At 40.2% G+C, this 22065-nt stretch overlaps 1 non-coding gene across 1 annotated transcript; it reads left to right on the top strand.

Moving 5' to 3' along the window:
• The first annotated feature begins 9871 nt into the window (after positions 1-9871).
• Positions 9872-9975, top strand: LOC131407754 (U6 spliceosomal RNA). Its single transcript, XR_009220620.1, has one exon. It is a non-coding gene; the product is annotated as a U6 spliceosomal RNA (small nuclear RNA).
• Positions 9976-22065: the final 12090 nt, after the last annotated feature.

The following is a 22065-nucleotide window of genomic DNA, read 5'->3' as shown; positions in this document are numbered from 1 at the left end:
GCTTGCTAGCTCCAGCAGGGGGGCAGAACCAGAATCAAAGGGTGGAAATTCGAGTGAAAAGGACATTGACTAAAAATTAAATTATAATAATGGCCTCCGCTTAGCCCTTCCAATATGCCCAACGGTGTGTTAAGGGTTTCACATCCATTATCTCACTGGATTCTCAAAACAATCCTATGAGTTAAATGTCATGAGAAAACAAACACAGAGAGGTTAAATTAACTAGCTCAGGGTCACACAGCAAGGACAGGGCAGGGCTGGGATTCCAAAGTTGGTGTTCTTAGTCATCACCCTCAAACTGTTTCCTTGTGAGGATTGTGTGGTCACAGAGCAAATGTGCAACTCTGAAGTTTCCCATCACTGCAGGTATGTAACCACTTGGCTGGGATATCGTAGAGGATCCAGGCATCAGGGAGCACAGCAACCTTCTGAGGGTCTTCCCTTTGTGAGATTCAGGGATCCAATAACATGTCCACAGTTGGATATGTAAAATAGCCCTCAAAGACGATCACCTTCTGCATTTCGGGCAGCTTTATTGTCATGTGTGTAACAGGCCCTCCTGGTAGCTTTAAGCAGGGCATTATCAGTATCAATCCGAAAGAATGAGATATGGTGAGTTCTGAAAGTGAGGCAGAGTGAAATGGACCGAATTAGGGCAGCTCAACCCTCCAATAAAAACGTGCATCTTTCACAAACATCTGCTTTAGCTAATGCTGGCCTTCGGCAGTATTAAATTATGTATTCAGCTCTTAAACTATGACAGATTCATGTTTCAAGAACATAACAGTGAGAAAATATTGCACCACTAGCAGAAACAAAACAGCTCTGCTCATTTTGCATTAAAATTTTTTGGGTGCATTTCTATAATTCTTCTTCATTTTCTTTCAAATTAAAGGGCACTGTGGGAGACCAAGCAGGTTAGAATGAATAAGATTTTTTTTTTGTATTGGCATTAAAAAAAAGAATAAAAAATTGCCTCTTTTGCTTCCCATTCAGTGGAGGCTATCCAAATAATAAACAACAATAAACTACACAATGAATTCAGGAATGTTAGAGGTAGGGAGACCTTAGAGAGCATTCCCAATGTATTTTCTAGAATGTGGGAGCTGCCCTTTGTTTATACTCAAGTGCTCCTCTAAGGTCTCAAGTCATGATCTTCTTGATATGTACCCTGGGTAGGCCAGCTCTCACCCCTGTCCCAGCATTTCATTAAAACAGAGACAGTCACAGACTATCACATATGAGGACTTTATCTGTGAATTTTAAAGAGAGAGAGATGTTGGGGGAGGGAGGAGGTCTTTCTTTTCTCTTTTTTTCATCAAGCCTGATATATTTCCCAGTACCGACTGTTCCTTATTTCCCCCAAGCACCACTTCAGTTTTTCAGGAAGAAGAAGATATAAGGGAAAAATGAGGCAAAGGTGGAGGAATAAAAACATATGGAATCATTGCTTGGGAATAAGCAACCCCACAGGAGAATGGACACTGAATTAAAGTCACTAAAAGAAGATAATAATAAGTTATATGTTTGGGGGCTGTGACTTTATCTCTTAATGGCTGAAAGCATTGGTCTCCGTGTCGTCTTCATTTTTAATCTCCAGGACGTAGCACAGTGCCTGGCATATAGCTTGCTCTTCACTAGTTATTTCTTAAACATGTTTGTAGACTTCCTTTTTGAGAGTTTGAATATCCCTTTTCTGATCTGCCGTTCCTGACAAAACCAGGAAGTCAGCACAGCTTTTTTATTGTCAACCCTCTTTGCAGAGGAATAAATTGAGAACTAAGGAGCCCTGGCTCATGAGTGACAGATCAAACCCTAGATCTTCAGAGTCCTAGTCTAAAGGTCCTTCCATGACACTAAATGTCTCTCCCTTTCCATCCCCTTTGGGAATGGAAGGCTGCACACGTATAGCTCAACAAACAAGAAGTTAAACTGATTAAACAGATATCTACATAGACTCTTTCTCTTGTGAAGGGAGAAAGGATCAGACCTCTACCTTTATATCACATTGAGGGTAAAGACAGGAAGGCAGCCCTCTCGTATCATGAAATGATAAGGGGGCAGAGGATAGTCTGTACCCTCCCCAGCTTAGCCTAATTCTTGGCCTTAGTCTAAGTATTACCTTGTCATCTGAAAAACTAGCTTGATCTTCATACAGTATCTGATGTTGGTTATGACTTCTAGTGCCAGCTATATCCTCCTCTTAGCTAGGATGGTCCCATTATTCAGTGGACTCTTCTAGGAAACAAACAAAAGCAGGGGCCTTTTCTGTTCCGAAGGCACCTCGCCCAGCCTTTGCAGTGAGGTGGCCTTCTTACGAAGCCTGCCCTGAAGTTAGGAATGGGTCTTCCTCTTCCTTTGTCTTCTGGGAAAACTTGAGCCCTGAGCTGATCCTGAATACTGAGTCCCTCTCCAAGTGTCTGGAAATAGTTGGAGAGACTTTGACGGGGGCCAGAGAAATAATTGTTTATTCCTCTTTGCTCTCCCATCTCCAGGCTCTCCCTTGGATGGATTACGCCCAAGCCAGTGTCAACCCTGGCCAAATGGCAAACTAAAGACCACAGCTGTGCTTTGGTAGTACTGAGACCCAACGGAAAAGTGATCATGAAGCTGGCCCTGAGGGTTTGGGGAGACAGGCGTAAATAGACTGCGGGCCTAATAGGGAGACTGGACAGTGAGCCCGGATTCACCAGCCTATTTGGAATCTATGATTACCTTAGACACCAACCAGGAATAATAGAGGAATCCATTGTCCCAGTCACTCCAATGGACTGCATTTAGCCCAGCATAAGGGGAACATGGGAGGGTGGAAAGGAAATTAACCTTGTTGAAAGAGACGGCACCAACATGAGCTCTGGGCCGGCGAGAAAGCAGAGCTCACAACAGTGTGACCCAGATGGGTTTTGAGCATTTATCTCAGGAAGACTAAAATCAACCTGTCAGAGGTGATGGTATCTGACCCCTGAGCCAGCAAGGACAAGAAAAGAAACCACAGCATTTGGGGAGGGGAGCCACAAGACCTACTTTTATAGGAGCCTTTGCCCCTCTGCTCTGTGAACTCTGCCCGAGCATTAAAAAACAAGTCCAAATTTACCCACCTGAGTAGACCACAAAACAGAATACAATGCCCTAAAATTTTGATTTTTAGTCACTTGTCAAGATCACGTACAAAATTCTACATGAGATTCTGTGGCCATTGACCTATAGTAAATATAAACACTTCAATTAATAGATTGATAGACAGCAAGTTGTAGCTTAACAATGTAAAATTTTAAAAACACTTCTTAAAACAGTTATTCCTACTTGTAAATAGTGAAAAGGATTCATGCATGGTTTAAATAATTCGCCTTTCACCTCAAGAAATGGCTTTGGGGCTTTGCTCACCTGTGGATGAGACAGGGGGTGAGATGAAATGAACGGGTTCAGGGAACACCACATTGGCACACACTCAACAAAGAAAGCAAGAGACTCAATTGAATTTCAGGCAAATCAGCACTACCACTTGCAAAATACTGAGATGTTAGATGTCAAAATCTGATGTGCAAGATTTGGAGCCTGACAGAGAAGCCTGTATACATAGAAATGTGATCTCCAGAGCGGAGCCAGGATTATAGAGCTTCCTCCCAGAAGCTTTTCCCTTTTTCTGGGAAATAATTTTACATTATGACTGTTTGTGACTAAAATGTAGTTCTATTGCACAATATCATCATCGGAGCCATCTTCCTCTGTGTCCAGGCATCTGAATTACATCCGCAATATGCCTGCAGGCATATTACATACAACTAGGAAATCTTCTTTAGTAGCTCATTTTTTTCCAAATATGTAATTTTGGCTGAATGATATTAAGGGACTTAAAAAAAAGATATCATTACATTAACTGAAATTATTACTATTTTAATTTGCCTGCAAAGCCTTTATTTCAAGTATCATTTCTTGTAACTTGTAACTCAGTATCATAATCCTGATAGAATTTTAGCTACTTGATAGCCTGAGACATTTTGGGGGAATCATTCCCAACAGAAAATCAGTTTAATGAGCACTTCTGGTGTTAACTGTGAATAGCTATTTTCCACACTCTTAAAGTACATGACGAAACCAGGGACTTATGCCACCTTTTTTAATGCAACACCTGGTGTTCTGTTCCTCCCCCCTCCTGACCCTGACGATCATTCTCGAGTAACGCCTAGCCAATTTATAGAATTGATGGACTACAGAAAAAGCAGAGGAGCTGAGCCAGCTTCCTGAAATAGCAAGTTTTAAGAAGAATTTCTGGAACAACTACCTTAAGGTGCAACACAATGAAACTTTCTCTTTAATTTTCAACCAGCCAAGCCTTTCCAAGAGGGTATTATTTGTTGGAGAAAGTGACATCCCTGGGAATGCAGGAAGCAAATCACTGACACCAATAGAAATATCTAACCACTCACTATATTTTCTCTTTGACTAAAACACGGTGAAAACCTGAACACAGTGTTCTGTGAAATGTTAAATGTTCATCATACATCCTACGGCGGTCTTGTGATCAAGGTGGTGCCTAGAATTTCTTCCCTCTGCTCCAAATACAGCCAACAACAAAATATGCAGCCAGTATTTCATATGTATTTTACAAATTAAATTGTATAGTATAAATTTAAAAGTATGGCTATGCTAAAAAATGAGCTAAACATCCCAGTGCACCAGAAACAGAAACACAAAGCAGAGGTGTGTCGTAAGTCGGAGGTCTACAGGGCTTTGAGCTCTAAAGCAAGCAGGGTGGTAAAGATGTGAGTCCTGAGAGGTAACCTGGACAGGGGCATCCTATGTACAGCCCGGGACCAGAGTTGGGCTTTCTGCATATAAGTAAGGGCTGAGTCAGGCTTTCTAATAAGTGGAAGGAGCCTGAAAAATCTCTAATTGCCTTTCCCTGACTGTGGCAGTGGTGGAAGGAAGCAGAGGGAGCAGCACTGGCAGCACTTGGACCAAGCTGCCCACTGGGCCCATGGCATCACTGTGGCACTGGACACTGAATTACCAGGTTAAGAACTGGGTCCCAGGGAGTTTCCTAGCATCCACAAACAGGGAGACAGGGTGGGGGAAGTATAGCATTAGGGGAAAACGCCACTCAAGGTGAATATGCAAGCTAAAATATCAAAGCTCATAAGAAAAAAGCAACACCCAGAAAAGTAGCCCACAATCTCAAATACCAGATGTATTTGCTATAACAAATCACCACAAATTTAGCGGCTTAAAACAACACAAACTTATTACGTTGTAGTTTTGTAGCTCAGAAGTCTGAACTGGCTCTCAGTGGGCTAAAATCTAAAATCAGGAGGGATGATTCCTTTTTGGAGTTTCTAGGGGAGAATCCACTACCTTGCCCTATGCAGCTTCTAAAGGCTGCCTGCATTCCTTGGCTCGTGGCTCCTTCCTCCAGCTTTAAAGCCAGCAATAGTCGGTCAAACCTTCTTACACTGCATCACTCTGAACTCCCCTTCTACCTCCTTCTTCCACATTTAAGGGCCCTTGTGATTATATCAGGCCCACCTGGATAATCCAGGAAACTCTCTGTCTTAAAGTCAGCTGATTAACAACCTTAATTCTATCTGCAACTTTAATTTTCCTTTTCCATGTAATGTACCATATTCACAGGTTTTAAGGATTAGGATGTAGACACCTTTGCAGGGGAACATAATTCTGCTTACCAAATCAGGAGACATATTCATTCCTCACAAAATGGAAGTGATAGAGCAATTTCAAAATGACTTTAAAATAACAATGTGTGAGATCCTTAAAAAGACAAAAGAGGGAATAATTTAAAAAAAATCTATGAAGGATTTTATGCATGGCTAACTAGTAGTAGAAAATGAGTCTATGGGTATTGGAGTAGATTTGGTAAACTATCTCAACTCTGTCCTAATCTCCTACTAGCATGCTTTCCTGGTAGAAAAGACTAGGGAAAAAACAAAAACCCAAGCCCCCTACATTTCCCAGACTCCCTTGCCGCTAAAGAAGCCAATGTAATTTAGGTTTGGCCAATCAGTGGCACTCTCCTGAGACCTGAATTGGAGCTGAGTTCCATTGAGGGAGAGGCAGTGATGCAGGAGACATCCCTTTTTCCTCTTGTGGGTTTAGCAAGCACAGCATTGCCCTGAAGTCAAGAGTTCTGGCTGCAATTTCTCATCAGCAGATTGCGGCCTAGGTGGCAATTTCTTGGAGCCAACAACTGTAGCGGTGGCCTCCTGCTGCCTGGGAAACAGCTAAAATGGGAACTCTGCCGTGATCCTGGGGGAGGCAGTTACTACTGCAGCTTCCTGATTCAGTGCCCTTGGAAGCCAGATTCTGCACAATTGTCCTGGGAGTCATTCCCGGATGTCAGTGGAGACCCTGCTCTTCTAAGCTTTCTAATGAATGTTTAATTTCCGGATTCTCTGCACGACATCCCTGTCTGCCTAAAAGAGTAAAAATGCCTTTTATTATTTACAACAGAACCCTGATTGATATATGCACAACCTGCATTTCCCAAAATTGGGGGTGGAATGCTAACAGTTGTGCTTTCTTCACAAGATTTAGTGGTACTCAGTTATCTTTCTCCTCTGTCATTACAAATTTGCTACTATGTACAGGTAAAGAAATTGTGCAGTAACTAATCTTTAGTTTAGGGGCCGGCCCGGTGGTGTGGCGGTTAAGTTTGCACATTCCGCTTTGGCGGCCCGGGGGTCGCTGGTTCGGATCTTGGGCACGGACATACTCACTGCTCATCAAGCCATGCTGAGGCGGCATCCCACACAGAAGAGCTACAACTCTACAACTATGATATACAACTATGTACTGGGGCTTTGGGGAGAAAAAAGAAAAAAGAGGAAGATTGGCAACAGATGTTAGCACAGGGCCAATCTTCCTCAAAAAAAAAAAAACTTGAAACTATAAACAAACAAGTGACTTTACAAAGTTAAATTATGTCACTGGACAGCTGGAAAGAGACAAAATTATTTTCTAGGGAGCACCATAATTTCATTTTTCACTTTAATTAGACAAGTATCTTGGAATTAGGAAAATTAAAAATAGTCCTTAGATAATAGATAAGGGCCACAGTAGCATTTGATTAACGATATTGACAAATTATCTCTTTCTAATCCCTAGATGGCATGTGTCAGGGTAGCAAGAAAGAATCCATTTTCCTGATGACCTCTTTATTTCAAATGAGGCACTGTAAAGGAAGAAGCTTGAGACTTACGCTTTTTCCATTTCTGTTATCAGAAAATGAGATACATGGTCATTTGGGGAGGGCTTAACTGGCCAAGTCACTTTCTCTGTGGATTGCCCAATGCTGTCACAGGAAGCTCCACATTCCTTCACTCAAGCAATTCTTGAGCGTGAGTGGATCAAGGTAAGAACCTAGTCCAGAATGTTGTTTGATTTTTTGTTTTGTTTTGGTCCTGCTATTTAGAAAAATAATGATGGCTTCTTGAATTTGTTCTGTGGAACCAAAATAGCTGAGAATTTACCCCTAGTGAAAAGTCATCAGGCATTGCTATCATTATCATCTTTTCTCCTACAATCAAAGAAAATTCCGAAGTTTGGATATACTTTTGTAGCTTTCTCATGTACTACTTGAGATCATAAACTGAGACTTATACCATATTCTTTATTTTTTTATTTTAAGATCAGGACATGAACCCATTCAGAGAATAGACTCCCATTAACTTTTCTGCCTAGCAATTGTTTCTGTAAGCAATTTTTACGTGCTGTTTGTTTTCTTTAAAATCAATTTTTCAAAAACAATATATGTTGCCATAGAAGGCGGTGAGTCAATGACAATAGTTGAAGCAAAAAATATTTTTTAATTAAGAGAGAAAAATCTGAAGAGAAAGCATCAATTATGTAACTGAAAAATGACTTCGCGTATTGCAACCACGTAGCCCCCTTAGGCCAGTCATCTTTAATAAGACGCAGATCATCCCTATCACTGGGGGCATTGTGATGGCACGGATAACACTGCACTGCAGTGGGGGGGTGGGTACCATGGGAAGGACATTGAAAATACACCCACCTTTTATATTCCATACCTGAGCTCCCTCTATTACCTCTTAAACTGTGGGAAAATGGGTTTTCCCACCTTATCCTTATTTGAGATTTTGACCTTCAATGCATTCTACAGCTCAAATTTGGGTAAGTATTCCTAGGACAGAAATTCTCATCTAGAAGAAAGCACTGTTGAGTAGGAGATCAGAAGGTAAAGAAAGAATAAGTATGTGTAAGCATAAAAAATCAAAATATAGTCAAGCACCTAATTGGCCAACTGCCTTCCATCACTTCAACACTTGAATCTTCCTGGCTACTTGCACGGTATTGTTAAAGTAGAATAAATCATTTGACATGACTAGGTTTTAGGAAAATATGAGAGAGTCATTCAGGCAAAAAATCGGTTTGAAATAGATGAAATTTTCCATCTGAGTGGCTTCTACCAGGAAAGACTGTTTCTAGGAGTGCAGTATTTTTAATCTTGTTTTAAAATAAATACTTTAATGTATAAATCACTCAATTGTAAAAGCACTTCAATTTTATTTGCCTTTAGTTTTGAGGTTTTGGAATTGCTCTGTGCAGTTCCAAGTAAAAGCTCTTAGATAAAACTTGCATGCCGAAAGCCACCATCACAAATGTGCAAGTACAACTATAAATTTATACAACACTCAAGCTGTTTGTGGTTTGCAAAATTTGCTAATAAAATGCAGAAGTAGGGTTTCCATTGAACACTCTCTGCACTGACATTCATGTACATCTTGGGTGCAGGCAAAAGATGGAAAATTCCATGCATGGAGAATCTTTTGTGGTGGCAACAGTTTGCTAATATCTTAATGAGTGAATTACGATAATTATGAAAATCTTAGCTTTACATTATTTGTGAAGTGTGCGTGTATGTGACAGCCTTCCCAGGCAAACACAGCATTCTGATTCAGCAGCATTCAATGAGGAACATTTTCTGTGCTAATAATACAAAATGGATCTTAAACTGCTGCATATTAATCAAATTCATTAAAGTACATTCATTAATTTGTGTGTATAACAGCTAAACCGGGAATGTAGAGTTTGCTGATTTTGCACAAAATACATATGTTAATGAACGCTAAAACTTCAACATCAGTAATAGCTTTAAAAATATTTTCATAAAGCAAAATTCTAAGGGGTAACACTGATAATTATTTTCTTTTTAATAGTTCCACTTTCATTTCATTTTGTGTTATTTAGCTTTAAGTGGAAAAAATAAATATAGAAGAAAACAATTAAGAAATAAAGGGTAAGCCCAAAAGATTGTAAAGAAAAAAAAGAATATAATATTGGGCAACATTAATATTAAATTTCTTACCTCTCCTTCAAGTCACTTAATTTAAAAATAGGTTCAGGGTGGGGCCGGCCTGGTGGCATAGCAGTTAAGTGCACGCGCTCTGCTTCAGCGGCCGGGGTTCGCAGGTTCAGATTCCGGTCGCGCACCCATGCACCACTTGTCAAGCTATGCTGTGGCAGTGTCCCATATAAAGTAGAGGAAGACGGGCAGAGATGGTAGCCCAGGGCCAATCTTCCTCAGCAAAAAGAGGAGGATTGGCATCGGATGTTAGCTCAGGGCTGATCTTCCTCACAAAAAAATAAATAAAAATAGGGTCAGGGTACCTCAGACATGGTCACATTTCTATGTGCAAAGAAACATGAATCTGAAGCTAAATTAAGAAAGAGCCTTTCATTTCCTGTATGGGACTAGAGACTGGGAGGGGCATAGCAAAGGAAAATGCAACATTGGAGGGTATATCTGTATACTTGCTAGTCTAAAACTAATAGAAAAATTTTATTTTCTCATTAAGTTAGAGGATTTAAGACTTGCGTTAACAATTAATGACTAGTATTCGCTTCAGCAGCACACATACTAAAATTGGAATGATATGGAGATTAGTACGGTCCCTGCGCAAGGATAACATGCAAATTAGTGAAGTGCTCCATATTAAAAATAAAAAAAGGTAACTGTGATGTGATGCATGTGTTAATTGATTGTGGTGATCATTTCAAAATGCATCTATATCATCATGTTGTACACTGTAAATATATACAATTTTGTCAATTATTTGACAAAAAAGAAAAAAAAACAAAAGACTACTTTTCTAACATATTCCTTTTTACCCTGGATGCTAACTGCTCTGAAGGCAAGACTCCTTTCCTTGTCCTCTATAGCACTTAGCACAGTGGCATGGAGTATGTGCTCAATAAACATGAAATTTAAAGTAACTATTTACAAAGGAAAATGTGGCAAGAGATATGAGAGAGATGTAAACATAACATCTACAGGTTCAGAAGAGTCAGCGCAGGGAAACATTGGCAAGGCCGCAGGTCAGAGGCTGTGTGCTGGTCTGGAAGCTTGTTGAGGGCAGGATCCCTCAGTTCCTCCTTGCTCCTGTGTCACCAGCTCTGTGCCCTGCTTGTGTCTAACAGTTGCTCAGGGCAGGACATTCTCTGAAAGTCAATTAAACAAAGGAAGGAAGGTAGGACATAGTAGATTGTGCTGGTTAAGAGAAAACAGTTGGACCAGAACAGCGCGACCCAAAGGACCAAGGGTATTCCACAGAACCCTGGTCCTGTGTCCTGGAGGGCAGGGAACGAGTAGTGTGACATTACCAAGTTTGGTCTCAGATATGTTTTCTTATTAATTAGGAGGTATCTGCCAATTTTCTGACTATGCATCCTTGCTTAACAACATTGCTGTACATCAGCATTTCCCAAACTGTGTTCCCCAGAACTCTAGCGTTCTGTGAGATATGAAGAGGTAGGGGAAAAAGTTCTTTAAGTTTGTGAAACGCTTCTGGTTCTCTTGTGCTCAGAGCTTTACAATGTACATGAACATATTGAGGACTCTGTGAAGTCTTGTCCTGAAGACACCTGTATACCTTTTGTAAACTGAGTACTTCCCAACATGATTTCAACACAGAACCAATTTTCCCATAACATTCATTAACATTTCACGGGACACTACTACGCTGCATGTCGACAATTCCTCTGCTAAAAATTCTCTCACATTCTCTTGGCCATAGGAGTCATAAAAGAGATCCAAAGAGGATTATTGGTCCACACCTTTGCCTTCAAGAACAAACTTCAATTGTTTAGAAAAATGCGAAATTTTCCTGTATTTAATGACTTCTCAGCTTCACTTGCTCTCCCATCTTAGTTTGTCTGCCACCCTCATCATGGCAAAATTCTCTTGTGCATCTCCTATAAATGTCTTAAGCCTGCCCTTGAAGAGAAGGAGACAAGACGGTTCCATATTTATTATTACGTTTCTCTCCTCGAAATGGTTCAACTGAAACCTCAGCTTTCTCTTCCCCAGACTCATATCATTCTCTATTTTTTTCTCAAACATCTTAAGTTGTGGCTCCTTTTTTGTTGTTGTTGTTGTTGTCATTAAGACATAATTGACATATAACATTATGTTAGTTTCAGGTATACAACATTATGATTCAATATTTATATATATTGTGAAATGATCACCACAATAAGTCTAGTTAACATCCATTACCACACATTGTTACAAATTTTTTTTCTTGTGATGAGAAGTTTTAAGATCTGCTCTCTTCGCAACTTTCAAATATACAATACAGTATTGTTAACTATAGTCATCATGTTGTACATTACATCCCCAGGACTTATTTTATAACTGGAAGTTTGTACCTTTTGCCCACTTTCACCCATTTCCCCACCCCCCACCCCTCCACCTCTGGCAACCACCAATCTGTTCTCTGTATCTAGGAGTTCAGTTGTTTGTTGTTGTTTTTAATTCCACATATTAGTGAGATCATACAGTATATGTCTTTCTCTGGTTGACTTATTTCACTTAGCATAATGCTCTCAAGGTTCATCCATGGTGTCACAAAGGGCAAGATTTCCTTCTTTTTATGGCTGAATAATAGTCCATTGTGTATATATATACCACATTTTCTTTATCCATTCATCCATCGATGGACACTTAGGTTGCTTCCATGTTTTGGCTAGTGTAAATAACGCTGCAATGAACATGAGGGTGCATATACCTTTTCGAGTTAGTATTTTCGTTTCCTTCAAGTAAATACCCAGAAATAGAATTGCGGGATCATACGACAGTTCTATTTTAAATTTTTTGAGAAACTGTCATACTGTTTTACATGGTGGCTGCACCAATTTACATTCCCACCAAGAGTGCACAAGAGTTCCTTTTTACCCACATCCTCATCAACACTTGTTATTTCTTGTCTTTTTGATATTAGCCATTCTAACAGGTGTGAAGTCATATCTCATTGTGGTTTTGATTTGCATTTCCCTGATAGTTGTGGCTCCTTACTCCACTGCAGGATCCTTTTAGATCCTCAGAAGACAAGGAATGGAGAACTGGGAAAGCCCATTTAGTGAACATCTGACCAGTACTGAATGCATTTGCCACATGCAAAATTAAGTGCTTCGTCATTGACTGGTGTTGAATGTTATAATTCTGATTGCTACATTAATTCGTTATACTACACACTTCCCATCTTATCCCCAGGCAGTTTATTTTTGTTTCTTAATTTCCTTTATTCATCGGCCCCTATTGAGTCTCTTCTCCCACCAAGGTGACTTTTTTTTTTTGGTGAGGAAGACTGTCCCTGAGCTAACATCTATGCCAATTTTCCTCTACAAGCGGTGCATAGGTCCACGCTCAGGATCTGAACTCCTGAACCCTGGGCTGCCGAAGCAGAGTGTGGGAACTTAACCACTATGTCACCAGGCTGGTCCCCCACCAAGGTAACTTTTGATTCTAATATTCTAATAATATTTCTCAAGATGCTGATCACTAATTCTACTTCTTTAGATGTACTCTCTCTCAACTAGAATGATGAAAAGTAATTGTTTCAGTAATTAAAGTATTGATATTTGTGAACTGTTCACCTTGTTCATAAATAAAAATGGATTCAGAAAATTACATTATCTTCATGGCCTGTATTACAATATTCTCTCTCAAGTGGGAGAAAAAGGGCCAGGCTTACTGGCTGGGATTATGTGCGTCTCACAGCCCTCCGCAATCGGTAACCTGGGTAAGCCACAGGAGTGTGACCCACACGACTATCATCAGTCAAGTCTTCTGAAGAAGGACAAGGAAGGAAACATTCATGCCTTACATAAACTCCATCTCATCCTATTCAGATGAGACTCTGAGCATGTTTTCTATTGTCATAGACAGTACGAAATAATGGGAAAAACACTGGAGTCAGATGGTCTGAGTTCTAGTCCTAGATCTAATCATTCAAATAGTTATGTGGCAGTAGGAAAAATGAATTGATCTGAGTCTCCATTTTCTCATCTGTAAAATGATATGACATTGAACAACACTGTGAGAATGAAATGCTATAATATATATAAAAGCCCACTACAAACGTAGGGCATTATATATGACAATAGTTTCCCAACTGTGCTCCAGAAATTCTAGGGGTTCCATGAAAGGGCTTGAGGACCACTGAGAGCGAACATAAAAGGATGTCTCTAGGCCCCCAAAAACATGTTGATCAGAGCAGAGCCACCTTTGTCTGTTTTGCAAATTGAACTTCCAAGTAAGAATTACTTGGAAAGATTTCACTGAAAATTAAAAAAGGAAGAAGGCTGAAAACCACTGATACAAATTATTAATCCAAGTAATTGCTACAATTACAAAATGATTATTTCAGATTAGTGCATGTAATGTTCAGATTTGTACATGTAAGATACACATAATCTATAAATTTGCACATTTGTGCGTGTAAGGTACAAATACTAAAAGTAAGCCTCTGTAGCATATAAAATATTTTGCTGTTCACAACATCACCATGAAAACCTATGTTTTGACTCTCAAAAATGGTGGCTTTGTTTTTTGTTCTTCAGAAATAAACATATCCAGTGATGTTGTTCATTAAATTGCATGGTATGAAACAATATCGTACATGACACATATACATGACCAACACAACCAAACATTAAGCTACACAACATGAGTTCTCTTAATTATTAGCTGTCATAGTGAGATTAAATTGGGCATTAAATTAAGTTTAAAGAGAGATTAAATTGTGACATGAAGTGCAGTAAAGACACAATAGGCATTGAAAATAAAAGGCAATTATTCAGAATAAAATCACAGTATTAAGGATCTGAATACTTGTCTGCTTTCAAATTTAAATCTAAGTTTATTTTGGTCTAAAAGTAGGGATGAAAAGGTGAATTTCATTATCTTAGTCCTTTATTTTTGTAAATCTACAGTCTATCATTCATCACCTACGGTTAAAGTTTTCTAATGCAATATTGATTAATTTTTTAATCAGGTATAAAGAAATTTTCATCAGACTATACCATATTCTATGCTTTTACATGATTATTTTCCCTGCCTAAGCTCCTTCATAGTAGGAAAATTCTTCAGACCAGCTTAATATTAAGGCAGTTTCTCAATCTTTATTATTATTATTATTTTTTAATTTACTTTCGTGGCGAGGAAGATCGGCCCTGAGGTAACATCTGTGCCAATCTTCCTCTATTTTTGTATGCAGGATGCTGCCACAGCATGGCTTGGTGAGCGGTGTGTAGGTCTGTGCCCAGGATCCCAACCCACGAACCCCGAACCCTGGGCACCGAAGCGGAACGTGCAAACTTAACCACACACCACAGGACTGGCCCCTATTTTTTATTTTAATTAACTTACTTTAATTAACTTTTCCTCTTTAACCTTTGCATATCCCCCACTAGCCAAAAAGATTTTGTCAAGCTTTAACTTCTGTAATTTGTATTTTAAAAATAGTAAATCTGAAAATAGATTTACCACACTTTCTTTACCACACTACGGAGTTTACCCTGGAAATTCCAACATGCCCCTCCACTTTTTCTGTCTCACTCCTCCTGTTCGAAGATCACCAATTTTAGGAAACATAGTTTGAGAACATGATGTATACAAACCGGAAATAACATTGTCAGGCACAGTATTTTAAAGTTGCAGCCCACAGGCTAGTCTTCTTGGGGCTAGCGTTCAAAGGGGGTAAGTTCTCCTCATGAATTTTATTGTCAGCAGAAACGCCTTCTTCTAAAAATGTAAAGAAAAAAAAAACTGACCTTACCCAAGGTGTGTATAAATGATGGAAAATATTTGCTTTGAGAAATAAAACAATAAATTCATCACTTTATTTGCATCATCAGTCAATGTGGCGCCTTGGACTGGTCCAGCGTTGTGACACCTAGGTCCTCCCTTCTACACAGGAAGCTGAACATTAACACCTTCCACCAACAGGAGCCCATTTACAAAATGACTCCCACCGCCAGCAGTCTCTGCCAGCGCTTGTCTGCCAAATGCCCAAGCCCTGAGGTGCCACAGCAGCTCCAGTTCTCCACGTTTCCCAGGCCACACAGCCTGGGGAGAGAACAGCAGCAGTGACAGTCACAAAACAGATTTCTCTAATTCTATCCCCCACGGAGTCACAAACACCCTGTGGTCTTGGCCGCGGTCCTCCCCTTCCTTTGCGCTGCTGTGGACGTGGACGAGGCCGCCTGTTCTCCGGGGCCCTGCTCCACAAGCTCTCACAGGTAGATACTTCTGACCAAGGTGAGGGGCTTTGTCCCCCCACACCTACGTGATAAAGCTCTGGGCTGGGGTACAATGTGAATGGCACAGTCCTGCTAACCCCAACCCTCTTCTCCCCCGCCCAGCACAACCCCACACACGCCCTGCCTCCTATTTACTCTAGGCGAGGCAGCACTCGGAGGTGCAGGGCTGGAGGGAGGAAGGGCGGAGGTGCGCTGACCACAGACGACGCGGGTGGGCAGGCTAAGGGCACACCGATTTGGGCAAAACAGAAGCTTACAGCTAACCCCTACTTGGGCAGTTGATCTCACCCAAAACAGCATCTCAAAGGAGCCCTGCAACCCCACAAGTGAGACGCACTGTGAGCAGTGAAACAATCTCCCAGCCTCTGTAGGCTTCCAGAATCCCTCAGGCCTCTTACAGACTGGCGCCTTGGACAACTGTCCAGTGGTCGGCTCCCCCCAGCCTCCGCCTCCGCCCACCGTGGGAAGTCACTTTCCCTCCCTCCCAAGGAGTCCGTTCCCTCCAGTCCCGGGAGCCGTCCCGCGGACGTGCTGGTGGGGCCTGACAGCCTGGAACCCTCGGAACGGCGGCCCGCCCTCCGGTGGGGCCCTGCAGCTCCCGAGGATTCCCGAGGCAGAAAGGGAGACTCCGCAGCCAGCTCCTCCGGCGGGAGCGCAGCTCGGACCCCGGTGGCTGTGACTGCACACTGGGTTTCTGGGGACCGACAGGCAACGGCTGCTGGATAAGGGCAGCGGACAATGGCCTCTGGGTAATGGGGCCGGTAACGGCTGCCGGGCAAAGGCTGCCGGGAAATGGCCGCCAGGCGATGGCTGCTGGGTAATGACCGTCCGGCACTGGCCCAGGGCCCTGGCCTCGGCCCAGCGTGGGTCACCGGCAGCATGGCTGTGTGGGGCCTACGTCGTCGCGGGGCGCGTCCTTGGCGAGCGCTCACCGTCTGTAAAGCCCCTCGCTGACCGCACTGCCGTACTTGGTTCTGTGAAGGATGTACGGCCGATTTCTAGGCAGCTAACGAAGCTCGTCTCCCGCCGTTTGCATCACCACCTTGCCCAGCGTTGCGTCACTGTGAGTTTATCATCATTCCCGGGGCCGCCTAAACCGAAATTCACAGAATTGTGCAAACGTATATTTTTCATCTCTGTCCAATTACCAAGAGTCTTGTTAACAAATTTTTAAAGTAATATAAGTAAATGGTATTCAGATAACCCCCTCATAGACTTTATCCCACTCAGAAACTGAAAGTCAGGTGAGAAAAGAGAAATATGGGTATCCTGTCAAGACGGTTTCTTACACGAATTTTCTCTCTACTCGGTCTTTTTTGTTTTTAAGAAAAAAAAAGAGCTTTGGGTTTTTAAAGGGAGGGTATTGTATTTTATTGTTAAATACAAATATTTAGCATAAGGCAAATGCATAGAATTTAGAAACGGCTGCCCAGAGATAAAATTATTTGCCAAAGATTGCGTAGCAAGGAAGGAGCAAGACTAGAACAATATCCCGAATATATTATTTCTTTTCCCACTCGGTGCCCCTCATTTCCCGTCTTGGTATCTATCAGAATCTATATATACCAACTGCAAGTTCAAGCATTATTTTCTGAATCAAAAAAGTGAAAACTTTTAGAGGAAGCTCAAAGGCTGTGCCTTGATTAGCATAAACAACTAGATGAGAATCAGTGGCAGTCTCTCTCTGAGCAAGATCTTCCAGTTTTATTCTTGTCACTCTCTGGGGAGCAATTGCAATTGTGGGTGCATTACGCTCTCTGGCCTCCTTTGATCTCTTTAGTCAGATCTCCTGTTTACTGTATTAAAACAATTCACTCCATTCATCGGCCAGTCTTTGTTCATCAAATCAGATATTTTTCACTTTTGTTTTAGTCAAGTGCACAAGGGTGCAGTTGGCCGTATTTATGAGTCCTCTGACAAAGATTAAATTTTCTTTTTCCCATCTTTTGAAAGAGTTGTACTACGGAGATTTCCTAGATTAAGGCAAGTATTGATTTTTACCCCCTCTCTCATCCCTCCTTCTGGATGCGGAGTCAAGTTGCCTTGCTATGATTCTTGTTCCTGAAAAAGCAAAGATCATCTCTTTGGAGATGTCTGGAGAAGCTGGGTATTTCATTTTATAATGATGGGGTCAAGATGTTTGGATTTGTGACAACCCCTGTCTGTCCTGTTCTGATTCTCTCTGGAATAGGGAAGATTGCCTTTTCTTTCTCTTCCTTGCTGTGCTGTTATTTGTCAGTCAGGCGAAGCTAGAAGGTGGTACTGTTTAGCATGTAAATAAACCAACACTTTTTCCAGTAAATAGCTCTGTCTAGCGTTATATGCCAGGAACTCTCATCTACACAATGATGAATTCAATTCCTGTATTGTGTTTTCCTTTCCTGTCCTTTCACAGAGGGAAAGGTGATCACACTGTAATTATAGAAGTCCTTTTTACTTTATTTTTTTCTGATTGTGCCTCGAATTTTTCTAGTCTCCTAGTAGATAACATTTTCCATTGCTAAGATAAAATTCCTAAGGCAGCCTTTTTGAATTAATTTATTTCCTATAGTCCAGTGTTTTATAGATGATGTAAATGAAGGATGTGGCTTACAGATCTATTTAAAGAGACGTGCTTATACTTCACTGTTACAGCCAGATGAGTGGGCACATGCTTTTGCATTTTTATTTGAACCCCACTGAAGTTGGTCATTATATTTTGAATGCCACAGCATGTCTATACCATTATTTAAAGGATCGGATTCATTCATCCGTATAATGATTGGCATTGGCTATAACTTGATGCAATGTTACACTATTTTAATTCTTTCTCAGGCAGTGTTATCTTTGATCACTTCCTATTCACTCGGAAAAGCCCTCACACAATTGCAATCCCACATTATGTTTCAGTGATGATGCCAAGTACTCCCTGGAATATACCTATTCAAGACAATTTCTCCACCCTCAGGCTGCTCATTAAAGGGATGGCAGTTTCTAACTTTAATGAATAAGGTAGAGTGCAAATTCCACTTTTCTTTCAAAGAGATTTGGTGGTTCAAAAAAAGTGTTTTCTACTGACTATTTCTTTGTTTAATTGGAAATGGTGTACACTCCTACATAACCATGGCCACGGCTCAGTATGCAAAGTATTTCCGTGTCACATTTTCTTTTTTTGTGATTCAAGTGTATATTTCATCAAAGAATTCCAAAGAAAGTTCTGTGATATCTTCCCTCACAAAAAAATACACCACTGATTATTCATATTGCATCTAGATTATCATCTTGTCTATGGGTAGAGTAACTCTTAAATTCTTTGGTTTTTCTCCCTTCTTCTAACCAAACACTCATTTAATATGTTCTTTTAAACCAGGGACATTTGCAGCAGCTCTAAAACCTCATTGAAAAGTTTAGCAAGAAAGAGCCAAGTAAGAAAGAATGACAGGGACCCACAATGTTTCGGAAGTGCTGCCTTCTTTTCAAAATCTGGTAGCCTAAAACCCAGCCAAACTGGAGTTAGCTTCCATGTTTAAAGGCGTAAATTATCTTTCTTCTTTTTAAATAACTCAAATAGAGTCTAAAAATTTCTATTTATCTCTCAGTGAATCATCCATGTAGCAAGACTCAAACAGAGTAGAGGAGGAATTTAAGATCATAAGCCAAGTGTGGGTGGCTTAAGTCACACTCGAGTTATGCAGTTACCGGTATAGGAGCACATAGGGATGAGCTTAGTCTGTTTGTAACATACTAGGTTCTGAGACTTTCTTTCCTTCACTCTTAGAAATGGGAGAGTATCTGAGCTCTTGAGCACTAGCTAATTCACAGGTGTCCAGGGCAGCCACAGGAGAGGGAGGACCCCAACTATATTAGCACGTGTATTCAAGCACTGCAGGGATTGGGGCGCTAATGACACTCAAACCAAATCCTTGCTCTCAACATCACTTATGATGATGTTATGATTATTTATGATTATGTTATGTGCATGACAGTGTTCAAGCATCCTTGGAGGATCCAAGATAAATATGTGATACGATCTGTATTCCCATGGAGATTTCAAAATAGTTGGGGCGTCTAATTTATTTGTAATGAGGAGAGAATAGAAAAGAGTTAAAACTAAATGCTAACTTGTGCTCAGTTAGCATGGGGCATACTTATATTATAAATTTATTTATTGTTTATCTGAAATTCAAATTTAACTGGGCATCCTGTGTATTATCTGACAACCCTAGCCCTGTCATGGTGCATTGTCTTCATTAGTAGTTATGGTCCTACTATTGCCTTCTACTGGCTAACACGTTCCACAAGTAGTTGAGTAACAATTTACACGTGCACACTGTCTTACTATTTACAAAGTGTTCCATACACATATTTAAATTTAGTGTTTCACCACAAGCCTATGAGATAGGTATTGTTAATCCCATTTTTCATATGAAGAAAATGAGGCTCAAATGGTTATCTGATTTTCTAACTCAAGTATCAGTGGAAATACCCAACCTAAATTTCATGACTCTCAAGTCCATTATTTTTTCAGTACAGCACAGTTGCCAGCAGTGTTCCACAGCTGGTGGGCTTTCTTCACTCCACAAAGCTTCCATTCGTTCAGTTCTCCTGCCAAGTTTCCTATTGGAATGGCAACTTCCTGTCCAAGATTATTTATTCACCACTCATTGTCCCTGGCTAATGCCACCATCCGCCTGCAAAGATAGCGAAGGATTAGGGACAAGTTTGTGGGGGAGATGGTGGTGGTTTTCCCTGGGGCTTTTCTCCCAATCCCATTTTTGAATGTTCTTTGTGAATCAGCTAGTACTCTGGCTGAAAATTTGATATTGCCTGTGACATTGAACTCATTCAGCTGGTTTATCAATCAAATTGGTTGCCTTCTTTTGTTCTATAAATTTCCATTTTGATAATAATACAGAATGTGGAATTAAGAAAATAATTTTAACAATTATTTCTGAATTTTAATTATTTGTTTTGACCGCATAATGCAAAGTGTAAAAATATTCAAACTACACATAAATGTAAGAAATAGAATAGAGCTGTCTCCACTCCACTTTTTTTCCACTTCTCAGACATCATCCTTGTAAAAAATTGGTATATATTCTTCCAAGATCCTCTTCTATAATTATGCAAACGTACATATTCTAATTATTTTACAAAAATGTGATCACTTTGCTATGCCACTTTTTTTCACTTAAACATCTTGAAGACTTTCATGTCAGTACACATGGATTTACCTTTTATTTTTGATGGTTGCAGAGTATGGATATACCACAATTTATTTAATCAATACCTTTTTAATGTATGTTGGATTTTTCTAGATTTTTTTTCTTATTACAAAGAATGCTACAATTTTTATGAGTATGTCTAGAGAATTGATCCCTAGAAGTAGAATGTCTAGGCCAAAGAGTATGCACATTTTACATGTGAGGAAGAATTGCTAAATGGCACACCATAGGATTTTGTGTTTCTCCTTCCATCACTTCCTTATTCTAGTTTGTTTTAGGATTTTTCACTTTTTCTTATTTTTTACAAAAGATCTACGTTTTTATCTGATAAGCGTGGCAAACATTCTCCCCAGTTTATCTTTTATCTTTTGATTTTGTTTATGGTATTCTTTATTGTGCAAAAGTGTTAAATTTTTTTTGTGTGTGTGAGGAAGATTAGCCCTAAGCTAACATCCGATGCCAATCCTTCCTCGTTTTGCTGAGGAAGATTGGCCCTGGGCTAACATCTGTGCCCATCTTCTTCTACTTTATATGGGACACCGCCACAGCATGGCTTGACAAGTGGTGCATTGGTCTGTGCCCAGGATCCGAACCTGCAAACTCTGGGCCACGGAAGCAGAGCAGCGAATTTAACTGCTATGCCACCCGGTCAGCCCCCAAAAGTGTTTAATTTTTAGGGAACCTAATTGTCCAGTTTTGTGTGGTGTCTAATTTCCTCACCATATCAGAAAAGCTTTCTCCACGCCAAGGTTATGCAAATCACTTTTGTCTTCTAGTGCTTTTATGGTTTTAGATTTTTACATTTAAATCTTTGAAGCATCTACAATCTATTTCAGTGTAAACAGTGTGATAGAAATTTAACTTTATGTTTTCCAAGTGGCTAGACATCTGAGTTATCCATCATTTCCCCATTGATTTGAAATGCCACTTTTATCATACAGTAAATTTCTATATATGCTTGAGTCTATTTCAGGATGCTATATTCAGATCTATTGACATTTTTATCTATTCCTGAATAAGAATGACACTTTTTAAGATGCTGAGTTTTACAATATATTTTAATATTAGGGCAAGAGGTCGTACTCCCCGATCTCTTGATTCTTCATTTACACGTGTTTATTTTCACAGATAAGTTTTAGACTCACTGTATCAGATCATCATTTCATATTATCACATCAAAAATTTTTTAATTGGGATTTTGATTGGATTGGATTGAATATATGTGTCTTATTTTAACAATAAAAAATTTAAATAACAGAAGATAATTGAATAAAAAGCAAAG

Source organism: Diceros bicornis, chromosome 6 (genome assembly GCF_020826845.1).
Source record: "Diceros bicornis minor isolate mBicDic1 chromosome 6, mDicBic1.mat.cur, whole genome shotgun sequence".
In the NCBI taxonomy this organism is placed as follows: domain Eukaryota; kingdom Metazoa; phylum Chordata; class Mammalia; order Perissodactyla; family Rhinocerotidae; genus Diceros; species Diceros bicornis.
The sequence above is the reverse complement of the archived record's forward strand: the minus strand, read 5'-3'. Positions and strand labels throughout refer to the sequence as shown.